Source organism: Netta rufina (genome assembly GCF_964035555.1).
Source record: "Netta rufina genome assembly, chromosome: 5".
NCBI lineage: Eukaryota > Metazoa > Chordata > Aves > Anseriformes > Anatidae > Netta > Netta rufina.
Window position 1 is genome coordinate 59,451,596 of NC_140128.1, and position 11,194 is coordinate 59,462,789.

The window sequence follows — 11,194 nt, forward strand, 5'->3', positions numbered from 1 at the left end:
GGAGGCGGCGCCGGGCTCCCCGCTCCTCTCCCCTCTCCGAGCACCCCCGGCGCCCCCCGGGCACCGGCCCCGCGGCGGGGAAGCGGCCGGCGGCCCCCCCCCGCCCCAGCGAGGCCTCCCCTCGCCCCTCCGCTGCTTTCTCCCGAGCCGGCGAAGCTGCAAAGAAGGGAGAGGAGATGGGGAGAGCTCGGCAGCTCCGGCGACTGGGGGGCGGTGGGTTGGGGAGAGGAGGAGGAGGATGGAGAAAGAAGAAGGGGGGAGGGAAGGAGGGAGGGCGAGGAGAGGAGGGGGGGGGGGGAGGGATGGGAAAGAGGGGGAGAAAAAAAAAAAAAAAAAAAAGGAGAAAAGGGTAAAAAAAAAAAAATAGAAAAGGCACAAGCAAAAGCTCCACGCCGCCGCCGCGCTGCTGCGGGAGCGGCTGATTCGCTGCCGGGCTCGGGAGATTGGCTCCGGGTTTCCATGGCGGGGCTGCCACTCACGGCCCCGCGCTGCCAATCACCGGCAGCCCGGCCCCGGCGCCTCCTTCCCCGGCACCGACGGCAACCGGGGCCCCGGGCCGCCCGGAGAGGGTCCCCGTCCCGCTGCCCTGCGCCCCGACCCGCTGCCCGGGGCACCATCCCTCTCCCTGTACTCCCCATCCCTCTCTCCATGTCGCCATCCCTCTCTCCGGGTCCCCATCTCCATCCCTCTGTTCCCATCCCTCTTCCTACGTCCCCGTCCTTCTCCCCATATCCCCATCCCTCTCCCCGTGTCCCCATCCCTCTTCCCATGTCCCCATATCTCTCCCTATATCCCCATCTCTCTCCCCATAACCCCATCCCTCCCTCTCTGTGTCCCCATCCCTCTCCCCATGCCTCCATCCCTCTCCCCATATCCCCATCCCTCTTCCCATATCCCCATCCTTTTCCCCGTGTCCCTATCCCTCTCCCCATGTCCCCATATCTCTCCCTACATCCCCATCCCTCTCCCCATATCCCCATCCCTCTCCCTATATCCCCCTACTCTCTCCCCATGTCCCCATATCTCTCCCCATATCCCCATCCCTCTTCCCATATCCCCATCCTTCTCCCCGTGTCCCTATCCCTCTCCCCATGTCCCCATATCTCTCCCTACATCCCCATCCCTCTCCCCATGTCCCCATCCCTCTCCCCGTCCTCCCCGTCCCGCATCCCCCATCCCACACCGCCCTTCCCGTCCCGACCGGAGGGAGAGGCTCAAAAGGGGTCGCCGGTGGGGACCCCCGGGGCTCGGGGCGCTGTGGGGTCGGACCGGGGGGGAAGGCAGGGCCGAGGAACCGGACCCAAATCGGCTTTTAGGGTCGCACCGGTGCGGCGGGGAGTGCCTGGGACAATGGATGCAGGCGGAGGGCTCCGGGAAGAGCCGAGGTTTACGGGAAAACTCCCCCCCGTCTCCCTATAAGCGAGACGAGGAATTCATCGCCCCTCTCTGTTCTCCCACAGCTTTATGATTTCGCCCCCCCCCACCCCCTAACATTTAAAACCTTATTGTTCTCGGCTGAGTGGCCCCGACCAGCCGCCGAGAACAGCGGCGGGGAGTGAGAAGTCATTTGTAGGTCAGGACAGCGACTCGAAGCAGATTTCGGGAATCTTTTGAAATATTGATCACCTCGGAGGCAGCCTCCGTGCGGGTTTCTTTGGCATCCCGGGCCGGGAAGGGAAGGGTCCCGGTTGTCCTCCGGGAAAGGAAAGCAAATAGGCAGAAGCCGCTCTTTATTCTGCACATAGCGGCTCTGTGGCAATTTCTTCCCGGGAACATTAGGGGCCATGCTCGGAAAGGCAGCATATATTTTGAATTAAGCTCAATATGCTCTTTCCTCCGCCTTTTGCAATGCACTTTTTTTTTTTTTTTTTTTTTTTTTTCCGGAGCACTTGTCAAAGAAATGCCTCCTTAATTTGATATCTCGCCGTTGACTTTTTCCCCCCCCTCTCATTCCTTCATTTTTATTATTACCATTCCTGTTGGTTTTGTTTCCCTTTCCTTCCTTCTTTCCGAAAGCCCCTTTGCTAGCTGCCCACGGACCGAAATTAAACAGATTTATATTTTCTCCCATCATTTCTCCGCAGAAAGAAGCCGGGCTGGGGCTCGCCGTCTTTTCTTTAGTATCAAGTACAATTTGTCTTTTGCTTGTGAAGATTTGGTAAATCAGAAGGCAGATAGATAGCGCAGATGGTCGGAGGTGTCGGGTCAGATTATGGTACGCCTCAGTACAGTGCTAAGCTCATTCTGACGGAAAACCCTGATATTATTTTCACAGATCTACACAGTTCACTTGAAAAAAACCCTCCGAGCCATTTACATCATTTATGTGAGGCTCACAGCTAGCGGGATGGAAAAGCTTTCAATACTGCTCATTTTCATAAAACCCGACAGAGCCGGGGAGACAGAAAAGCACAGACAAAACTCACTAGTTCAGGGGCACTCCGCAGAAACTTGAAAAAAAATAAATAAAAAGGGGGACTTTTCGGCTTCACTTTACAGAGCCAGGTTAGGTTTCCGCTTAGGGAAAAGGGGGGGAAAGAAAAAAAAAAAAAAAAAAAACAGAGAAGGGGAAAATATCTGCAAACATTGCTGAGGTTCAAAGGGTGATGGAGAGTCCCCTTTCCACCCCATCCATGTCCTCTCCGCTGGGAAAAAAAAAAAAAAAAAAAAAAAAAGAGGGGGAGAAAAAAAAAAAAAAAAGAGTAACTTGAGCAGCTCAGTGAAAGGTCCCAAATAACCAAGGGTAAAAAAATAAAAACCCCAAGCTCCTCGGTGTGAGCATCGGGCTTCCCAAGGGAACGGGTGGGACGGGGCGACCGCTGCCCCCGCCCGGCCGCCCCCTCGAGCATCCCGGGCCGGGCCGGGGCAGAAAACCCCTGGTGGAAAGGTGGAAAGGCTGTGCTGCTGGGTGCCTAATTCCTCCTGGCCGTGTGAGGGTGATGATTACTAATATTACTGTAGGATTTTTTTTTCCCCTTTTTTTCTTTTTTTCCTTTTTTTTTTTTTTTTTTTTTTGAAATCGTGCACATGATCTGGCGAAGGGAGTTACTGGGCTGCAGCCTAATGACCATGAACAGAGCGAGACAGGCTCCATAATGAAAGCCAGGACTGTAGGCTAAAGAAATGAATCCTCATTAAGAGGAGGGAGAGCGGCTCGCAGGGGCGAGGGGCTGTCCCCCGGTCCCCAGCCTTTGTTCCCCAGGAACCGGCCCGGCTGGGGAGCGCTGGAGGATCTGCTGCGAGGGCGGGGGGGGTGAAAGAAAGGAAAGGCAACACTGAAAAAAATCCCTAGGAATCCTGCCTTCACCATTTAAAAGGTGACCCGAGGGGGAAAACCAGCCCAGCTCCTGCAGCTCTGCGCCCTCTCCAGCTCCGGACTGGGGAAGTGGCACGGCCCGGAGGGGGTCCTGGCCGGCGGGGGGCTTCGCTGTGTGTCACCAGCACCCAAACAGCATCCCCCGGGGTGTCCCCGCTGTGTTTCTGTAGGTTTTTTTTCCCCCAAATACCCAGGGGACCGTCCGTGACATTCAGAGCCAGCACCAACAACCTTAATTTAAGGCACGGCTCCGACCCCCGCTACAGGTAGAGTGCGGGGTTATCCCCGCAGAGAGAGACCCACTGGAGGCTGAGGGTTAAAATTGCACATTAAAAATAAAGATTAAGCGAAAGCCCTGCACGGTGCGTCCTTTGGCCTGCGGACCGCGGAGCACCCCAGCCCTGGGAGCGGCAGAGCTGTGCCACCCCCCCAGCCCGGCAGCGCAGTCTCCTGCGGTCCTTTCTGCAGAAGGAGTTTTCTAACGCCGCCGAGGTGCGAATACACTTTTTTTTTTAAAGCCTTTGATTGGCATTAAGCATTGCATTAAAAAAAATATATATATAAAAAAATCCCACCCCTGGGAAGGAGAAGCCCCACTTTAGAGGTCTCGGCGGGCTCGCTGTGGCAGCTCACCAAGTGATGCTCACCGGGTCTGCAGCGCTGAGAGCCCCTGGGGCGGCTCCCCGGGAAATCAGGCGGCGTTTTTGTGCCTCGGCACCGGAGGGATGCTCCGGGTCGGGCAGGATCCGGGGAGCATCCCTGGTGGCTTTGCCCCCCGGCCCGGAGGAGCAGGGATGCTCGGCCGGAGCCCTTGGCCCCTGCGGGACCGGCTGGGGGTCTCTCGGGCTCCCGCTGGGCTGATGTGGGGGGAAACGCCCGGGTTTCGTTGGTTTTCGTGTGCTCGCCTTTCTTATTTTTTAGTGTTAAGAGTGCCAGGATTGTTGAGAAAGCGGTTACCAGTCTTTCCGTTTCTCCCTAAAAAGGGCTGTGTTTAAAGCCGTAATTTGCTCAATGTTAGAGAGTTTGCAGGCTGGGTCCTCGCTTAAAGTTCCGAAAAACTTCGGAAACCCTGGAGAATCCCTTAAAATGCTGCCGGACAGACAGGGGTGGTCCCTCGCTTTTCACTCTCACCATGTATTGATCAAGAGTTTGTCCTGCGGATTACTTGGGTTCCCCACAATACGAAGCATCAGACCACAGGCAGTGTATTTCGCGTTAGAAATAAACACTGCAAACTCAAAAACCGGAATTATTTGGAGCCTGGAGAGTGAAGACCCTCCTTGCACAGGGCCCTGGCCAAGGCCAGGGCTGCAGGCAGGATGGATCTCCCACATCCGAGCTCTCTCTTCAGTTTTCTTGAGGTTATGGGCCTGGTTTAGGGTCCCCGATGCACCCGGATTTGTTTGCCCCCTGCCTCTACCCACAGATAAATTCACACAGCACCGAATCTCCTATTTATCTGGGGTGTATTCACTTAAAACCCTCATTCTGCTTAAAATTCCTGGTTTCCGTCAGGTTTTTATCTGAAAATTCGACGAAAAGGAAAAAAAAATGAAAATGCTCGATTAAATATGGAAGTTTCTGCTCATACACATTTCCTCCCCAAAACATTCCCTCTTTTACACCTTTTTTTCCCATAGGAACAGCTCCTTTGCGAAAAGAAGGTGCGCGTGCGGAAAAATATTTCGAAATTGAAAGAAAATCCCTCAAATACCGCATGTTCTCCCAGGACGGGGGCTGTCACCAAACCACCTATTTAACGGAACACAGCAGTGGGGACAATTCAGGTGTTTGGGGAAGCGTGAGGGACCAGGATGAGAGACCCTGGGACAGTTTGGTGCCCACATGTGTGTCTACACGTCTTCTGGAGTTGTGCACATGGGGCAAAGCTGGCTCAGGGCTGATATGGGACCACAGAGGATGCTCGCTGCGGATGGAGGCTGCTCGAGGGAGAGCTGGGGTCCCCCGTTTTTTGGCGAGGGAGCATCTCGGCAGCTTTGGGGGCTCTGTCAGCAGCAGCACGCCCCGGGCAGTCCAGCTCCGGCTCCAGCTCTGGCACCCCGGGCTCGGAAATAGGGTCAGGAGCACCTGCCTGGGTTGCTTCCCCCTCGGCATCTCCAAAATCCTGCCGGCACCCCGTGGGAGCGCAGATACCGGCCAGTCTCCTTCTGCGGGAGGAAAACCATGGGAGACCCAAGAAGCGAAAGAAAACGACGCTCCTCTGCTTTCCTCTTGGGGGATCTGGCCCTATAGAGATGTCCCCAGGCTCGTTCATGGGGACGCGGGGACAGGGTGTCCTGTCCTCCCTGCGGGGAAGGACCGGGGGTCCTTAGCCCTTTGCATCAGCTGGAGGAGGCTGAGGGGAGCTGGCCGAAATGCAAGGGGCATGTGAAGCCCTAAAAACAAGAGCCGGGGCCACAGAGAGGCAGTGTTAGGGCTCTCCGCGACGGGAGTCACAAGCCCTGGTGGTCTGCCAGGCGGGAGGGAGCTGGTTTGGGAGCCCTTTCAGAGCCCCGCATTGACCATATCTCTTTTCAGAGGAGTGCGAGCCATTCAGCATTGATTGGAGATGATACTATGAAAGAGTCCTTCCTGCTTGCCGGTCGATAATGAAAGTAGTTGTTTATGACTTTGGGTTTCTTTAGATGAATGCTGTTGGGAAGCAAGGCAAAACAAACAAGGAGGAACCAGCGGGACACAAAGCCCTCGTTTCTGCAGCCTTCAGAAACCGTTTTTGGGTGGATGCACAGTGACAGCCTCGGGTCGGGCGTCCTTGTAATAAATAAATGGGTTAAAGCAGCTCAGGAGCCCCGGAGAACCCCAGTGGGGACCAGCTCTTGACAGTCCTTAGAGGGAATTAACCGGGAAGTCCCCGCTGGCTTTATCCAAAGCCTGGTGAAATGACTGGCACCCTTCCGGGTGAGCTCGGGTGGGACCTGTGGGAACCTCAGCCTCTCTTGATATCGTTGCTTAAGGCACTGGGACATGGAGAGGTGTTAAGGAACACCATCGCAGCGTTAAACTCTTCCTAGACGTTTAGGGAAGGGTCTTTAAGAGACTTGCTTAAGGTAGATTGAAGCTTTGAAGAGATTTCTCGATGGCTTTATTTAACGATTTGTGAAGGGGGGGCTGCAAAACAGTGATTTCGGAGGCCCTAAGGGCATCCAGGAATTAAAGAGTCCCTGGGAGCCAGGCAGGGAGGCTGCTCTCCCCTCCAGGACACCGGGGAGATGCGGAGGGGGGCACAGCGCAGAGGCTGCTTCCACAGGGACACGCTGCTTTTCACGTGTCTCCCTCTTTTCATTCCCCTCCGGCTCTGACCGGCAGCCAGGTAGGTCAGCTATTTCTCTTTGAAGCTGCATTTTTGTTGCTTCAATTCACTCTTCTGAAAGCAGCATCGCATCTGACCGACACCCGTGCTGCGGGTGGCAGAAACAGTTTTCTGTTTGTCTCTTCTGTCCTGTTTCTATTTTCTCTGCCCTTTCTTCTTTCATCCTCATTGCTGATGTCTTTTTTTTTTTTTTTTTTTTTTTTCATCCCTCCACACTATACCCTCCTCACCTTTCCCATCTAGCTTATTTTCTTGCGTTTATTGGTAGCTTTAAATCCACCCTCTGCCTTAGTGACAGGGAATAAAACCCAACCCCATAGCTACTACAGCTGGTCGGAGGCAAGTATCAGCTTCTAGCCTCTTCCGAGCTTGGGCTGTGCATTTCTGCCGTGTAGTGCTGTACATCAATAAATAAAGGCAAACAATTTTGTTAGCGCAACTTCTAGGCGAGCAGCGAGACCGTCAGCAAGGGCAGGAGCTGGTGGCGTGAATCGGAGCTGACGGGGCTGGTGGCGTCCCCCAGCAGCTTCCCCTTCCAGCCCTGCTCCAGGATGTGAAGAATGACACTTTAATGCGTTTTCAATCCCTCGGAGGGCTGGGCTGCATCTCTGTAGATGTGAAGAAGGCTTTATGTGATCTCTGCTCGGCTTGCTCCGGGGTTAGCGTGGTGCAAAGCGGAGCGCCCTGCTCTCATCTAGCATGAGGGCACCTAGGAAAAATCATAGCATGAAATCATTCCCAAGCATACGATAAATAAATGTATAAAACACCAACCCCGAGCAGATACTAGGTATTGGCTCAGATCCTCCAGTTGCCCAACCTGGTGTGAAGTCGCTGACTTTTCCAGAGTTGCTACAGATTGCACCAGGGAAAGAGGTAACAGAACCAGGCGGTCTGCAGGAAGGGCCTGAACTATAAACAAAGAAAAAAAAAAAAAAGTAAACTTGTGTTCTCAACGTTTTCAGGGCCGGTGGCTCCTCCAACACACCTGCTCCCCCACCCGTGGGGCCAGAATCACGCGTGGCACCAAAAAAAAACCTTTATTTGTTTGCAAGGAAAACGCCCGGGGCCTTGCAGCCGCCTCGCCCGGCCCGCCTGCTCGCTCTGCCCGGCAGGTGGAGCATCCTCATCGCTTTTCACCCGCTCGTGGCTCCCCGAAGAGGAGGGGAAGGCTGCTCCTTCCCTCTCGGCTCGCCGTTCACGGGTTATTTTTTGGGGGACACCCGCACCGAGGCGAAGAGGGTCGCGTAGCGGCGGCGCTGAGGGGAGGAGGCGGCGGGGACAGGCGGGCGCTGCCCCGCCATTTTGCAGCCTCTCTGGGAGGCAAAGGGGAGAAGTAGGCTCGTAGTCGACCCCAGAACGGGCCCTTTGCCGGGTGCAGGGCTTCTCCCAGGTTAGGTTGGCCCTGGGTCGGCCTCTTTTTCCCTTCGAGGCCGCGGAGGCGAAGCTGAGAGAGCGAGGCGGTGGTGGTGCCCCGCGCTCCCTCCACCTGACGGCCGGGGCTCAGGCCCTGGATAGCTGTCTTGGCGCCCCTCGTCCTTCCCCTAATGTCAGTGTCTCTAACCACTTCAGGGCCACCACGTCCTGGTCACCTTCCAGGTGCCCATGTCCCCCTAAATCCGGAGCGGCCACTGACCGACCCGACCCCGTCACCCCGCTCCCGTCGGGGGCACCCGCTGCTGCGCGGCCATTTTGTGGAGCTCAGCCGCGGGCCGTCAGGTGCCCCGCAAGGCGGGTTTTCCCCTACAATTTAGTCAAAAATCGGCTTAATTTTTTTATTTAGAGGAATTCAGAGAATCGTCTACGGCAATAGATTCTAAGTTGTATGTGGCCGATTAGGTAAAATGCGTCAGTCGAGGTGTTTAACTCCGGGAGGACTCGACAGACGCGCCCGCAATGAAGGCATGGCACACGAGGCACGGTGGCAAGGCGTTTAAAGTGTTAAAAACAGCGAATTCAGAAATGAAGAGCCGTACAATTATGCCAACTCAGATGTAGTAACTAGCGCTGTAGAATTGTCATCAGTCAGGAAAGGTCTCCGGTGTTGTTGTAAGCAGTGAAAACTGCAGCAGTTGTCACCTTGAATGCGGTGTTCAAGTCTCATTACCGGGTTCCTCAAACGATGTAGCAGAAGAGGGGCAGAGGAGGGTAACAGCACGATGAGAGCCACAGGCTTTTTGCAGACATAAAATTTAGCCCAGAAATGTGAACTCAACTAAATTTCAAGAAGCAATCACTCACGTAAGAGTGTTAAGGGATAATGAACAACATAGGAGAGGTACGCCTCGATCTCAAAAGCCTTGGTGGAGTTAAAATGATTTATATAAAGTTAACAAAAAATAGTGGTTTTGCACAGCAATGTGTAGAATTGAGCGTCATAACGGAATTCGAAGGAGTAAGGGTCATATAAATAACACATACATCACAGCTTATTCTAGGAAGATAATACTTGTAAAGGATGCCTTCGTGGTTCAATCTGAGCGCTGGGCATTTGATTTTAAGGAAGGATTTTTTCTCTTAGCTTATGGGTATTTTTCACCTTTTAATGAAAAACCAAGTAATGTTGTCAGGTGGGATATGAAACTACATCTGTAAGTCTGCTATGAGGTACTGCATTAGTGTTAGTATGGTGATAATAGGTAGATACTCCGGCAGATAATCAGGCAATTTGTTTGTGATTTCTGCAGTCAGTGCAATCTCGTAATGCATGAAACTTTATTGCCACAGTTGAATATCATATAATTACATTTATTAATGTGGTACAAAAATGCAAGATGTACAGTAACATTTTTCTCCTGGCAGCGTTCTGAATAGCACTGGCAGCATTAAGTGGAGACATCCATTAGAAATGAAGTATTAGTGTTTGAAACTGTTTAATATATGTATTAAATATTCCTTACACTTTAGCATTAAGATCCAGAAAAATGACAAATACATTGTTACCAAAGCTATCGATTTAATCACGACGTCTGATAAAAGTTTTGATTTTTAATTGCTTTGGGAAAAGTAAGTATCCCAACCTTTCCCAAAAACGCCTGATTTTCTGCTGTAGCAGAAGTTGATGGAGCAATTATTCTGCTCTTTAGTACCTCTTTCAGACTTAATAACAGCCTCATACGAGAACATCTTAATTTGTCATCCAATATTGGCTAATGGTTTGATGCAGCTTTTCTCCAGTAGCACCAGGAATCCTTTAGGACAGTCATATCGTGGAAGTTATCAGTTGTCCAAAATCTAGACGTCTTTTGTTGCAGCCTGGTGCTTACTGCTGCTTTTAAGATCTACAGTAATCCCGTAGATTACCAAGGTAGTTGAATCTCTTAGTCCTTTCTACCAGGGACATGTGTCCTCTGAATGTATAACACAGGACAGCATTTGTCATTTGTAGTTACAATACTTCATTTAAATAAAGTCCAGAATATAAATGTTTTACATAAACATGCTTTCAGAAGCACTATCATTTTCTGCAATTTTACCCTTTAAAGAAATTGTATTGTGAAACCAGAGAGGAGGGAATAAACACCCCTCTCTCTTTAGTTCTGTTTCTCTCTTTTTCAAAAGCATTCAAAGACTAAGATGTATCATAACTATTTTAAAGGAGTAAATGGTATGTTTCATCTTAATAATTAGCAGTTGCATAATCTGCTCTATGGGTGGACCTCGTGTTGTGATTTATATAGCAACGAGTAGAACTTCTTATCTCCTATGTGTTTAAAGTCTTTTTTTTTTTTTTTTTTTGTACGTCTGCGTAACTTCTGTGTATGCCCCATTTTCTTGCAGATTTTATAGGAACTGTCAGGGAAACAACTAAAAACATTGTTAAACTGTTTCTAGAGAAGGAATAAACAAGCCATTAACGTTTTCTACATGGTGCTTGCTGTTTGACTCCCAATTTATTTACAATACAGATTTCCTGAAATTCATATACTTCCCTAGGATATTTAACTAGCAGTGTCTACTTAAATTCATTTAGGGTCAGATACACATCAGTCAACAGTTTACTGTGATAGTTTCATTTTGCATGCTGCAAACTTAACAGATCTTTAATATATGCTCCCAACTAATTTTTAGATCCTAAGAAATTACTTCTTTTTCCACATCTTGAAAAAGCAAAAGTATTTTGCATTGACCTGTGGTTTGAAGTACTTCTGGACTTTTTTTCTTAGTTTTGTTTGCTATCTGAAGTGTTTCCAGGCACCAGGAACTAGGGTACCAATCTTTTAAATGTGTTTGGTAAAGCTGTTATCTCTTTCTCAGAGTTTTTATTACTGCCTGTTCTAATCCAGTCTCTTGGATTAGGTGTTCTGATCCTCACTTAACTATTAGCCAAATTCATTTCTGTCAAACATCCAGCACTTTAAATGCTTCCCCCCTTTCCTTCCTCCCATGATTTCACAGTCTCAGTGCTATAGTATGTAGTCTTAATGCCACTTTAGTTAAATTCTGCAGTTGTTTTCTATTCCTCTTTATCCTGGATTAGAATATCATCCTCATCACCAATTGATTGTGGTTTTACTTTTTACATACAACCCAAGGAAGTATTCCCC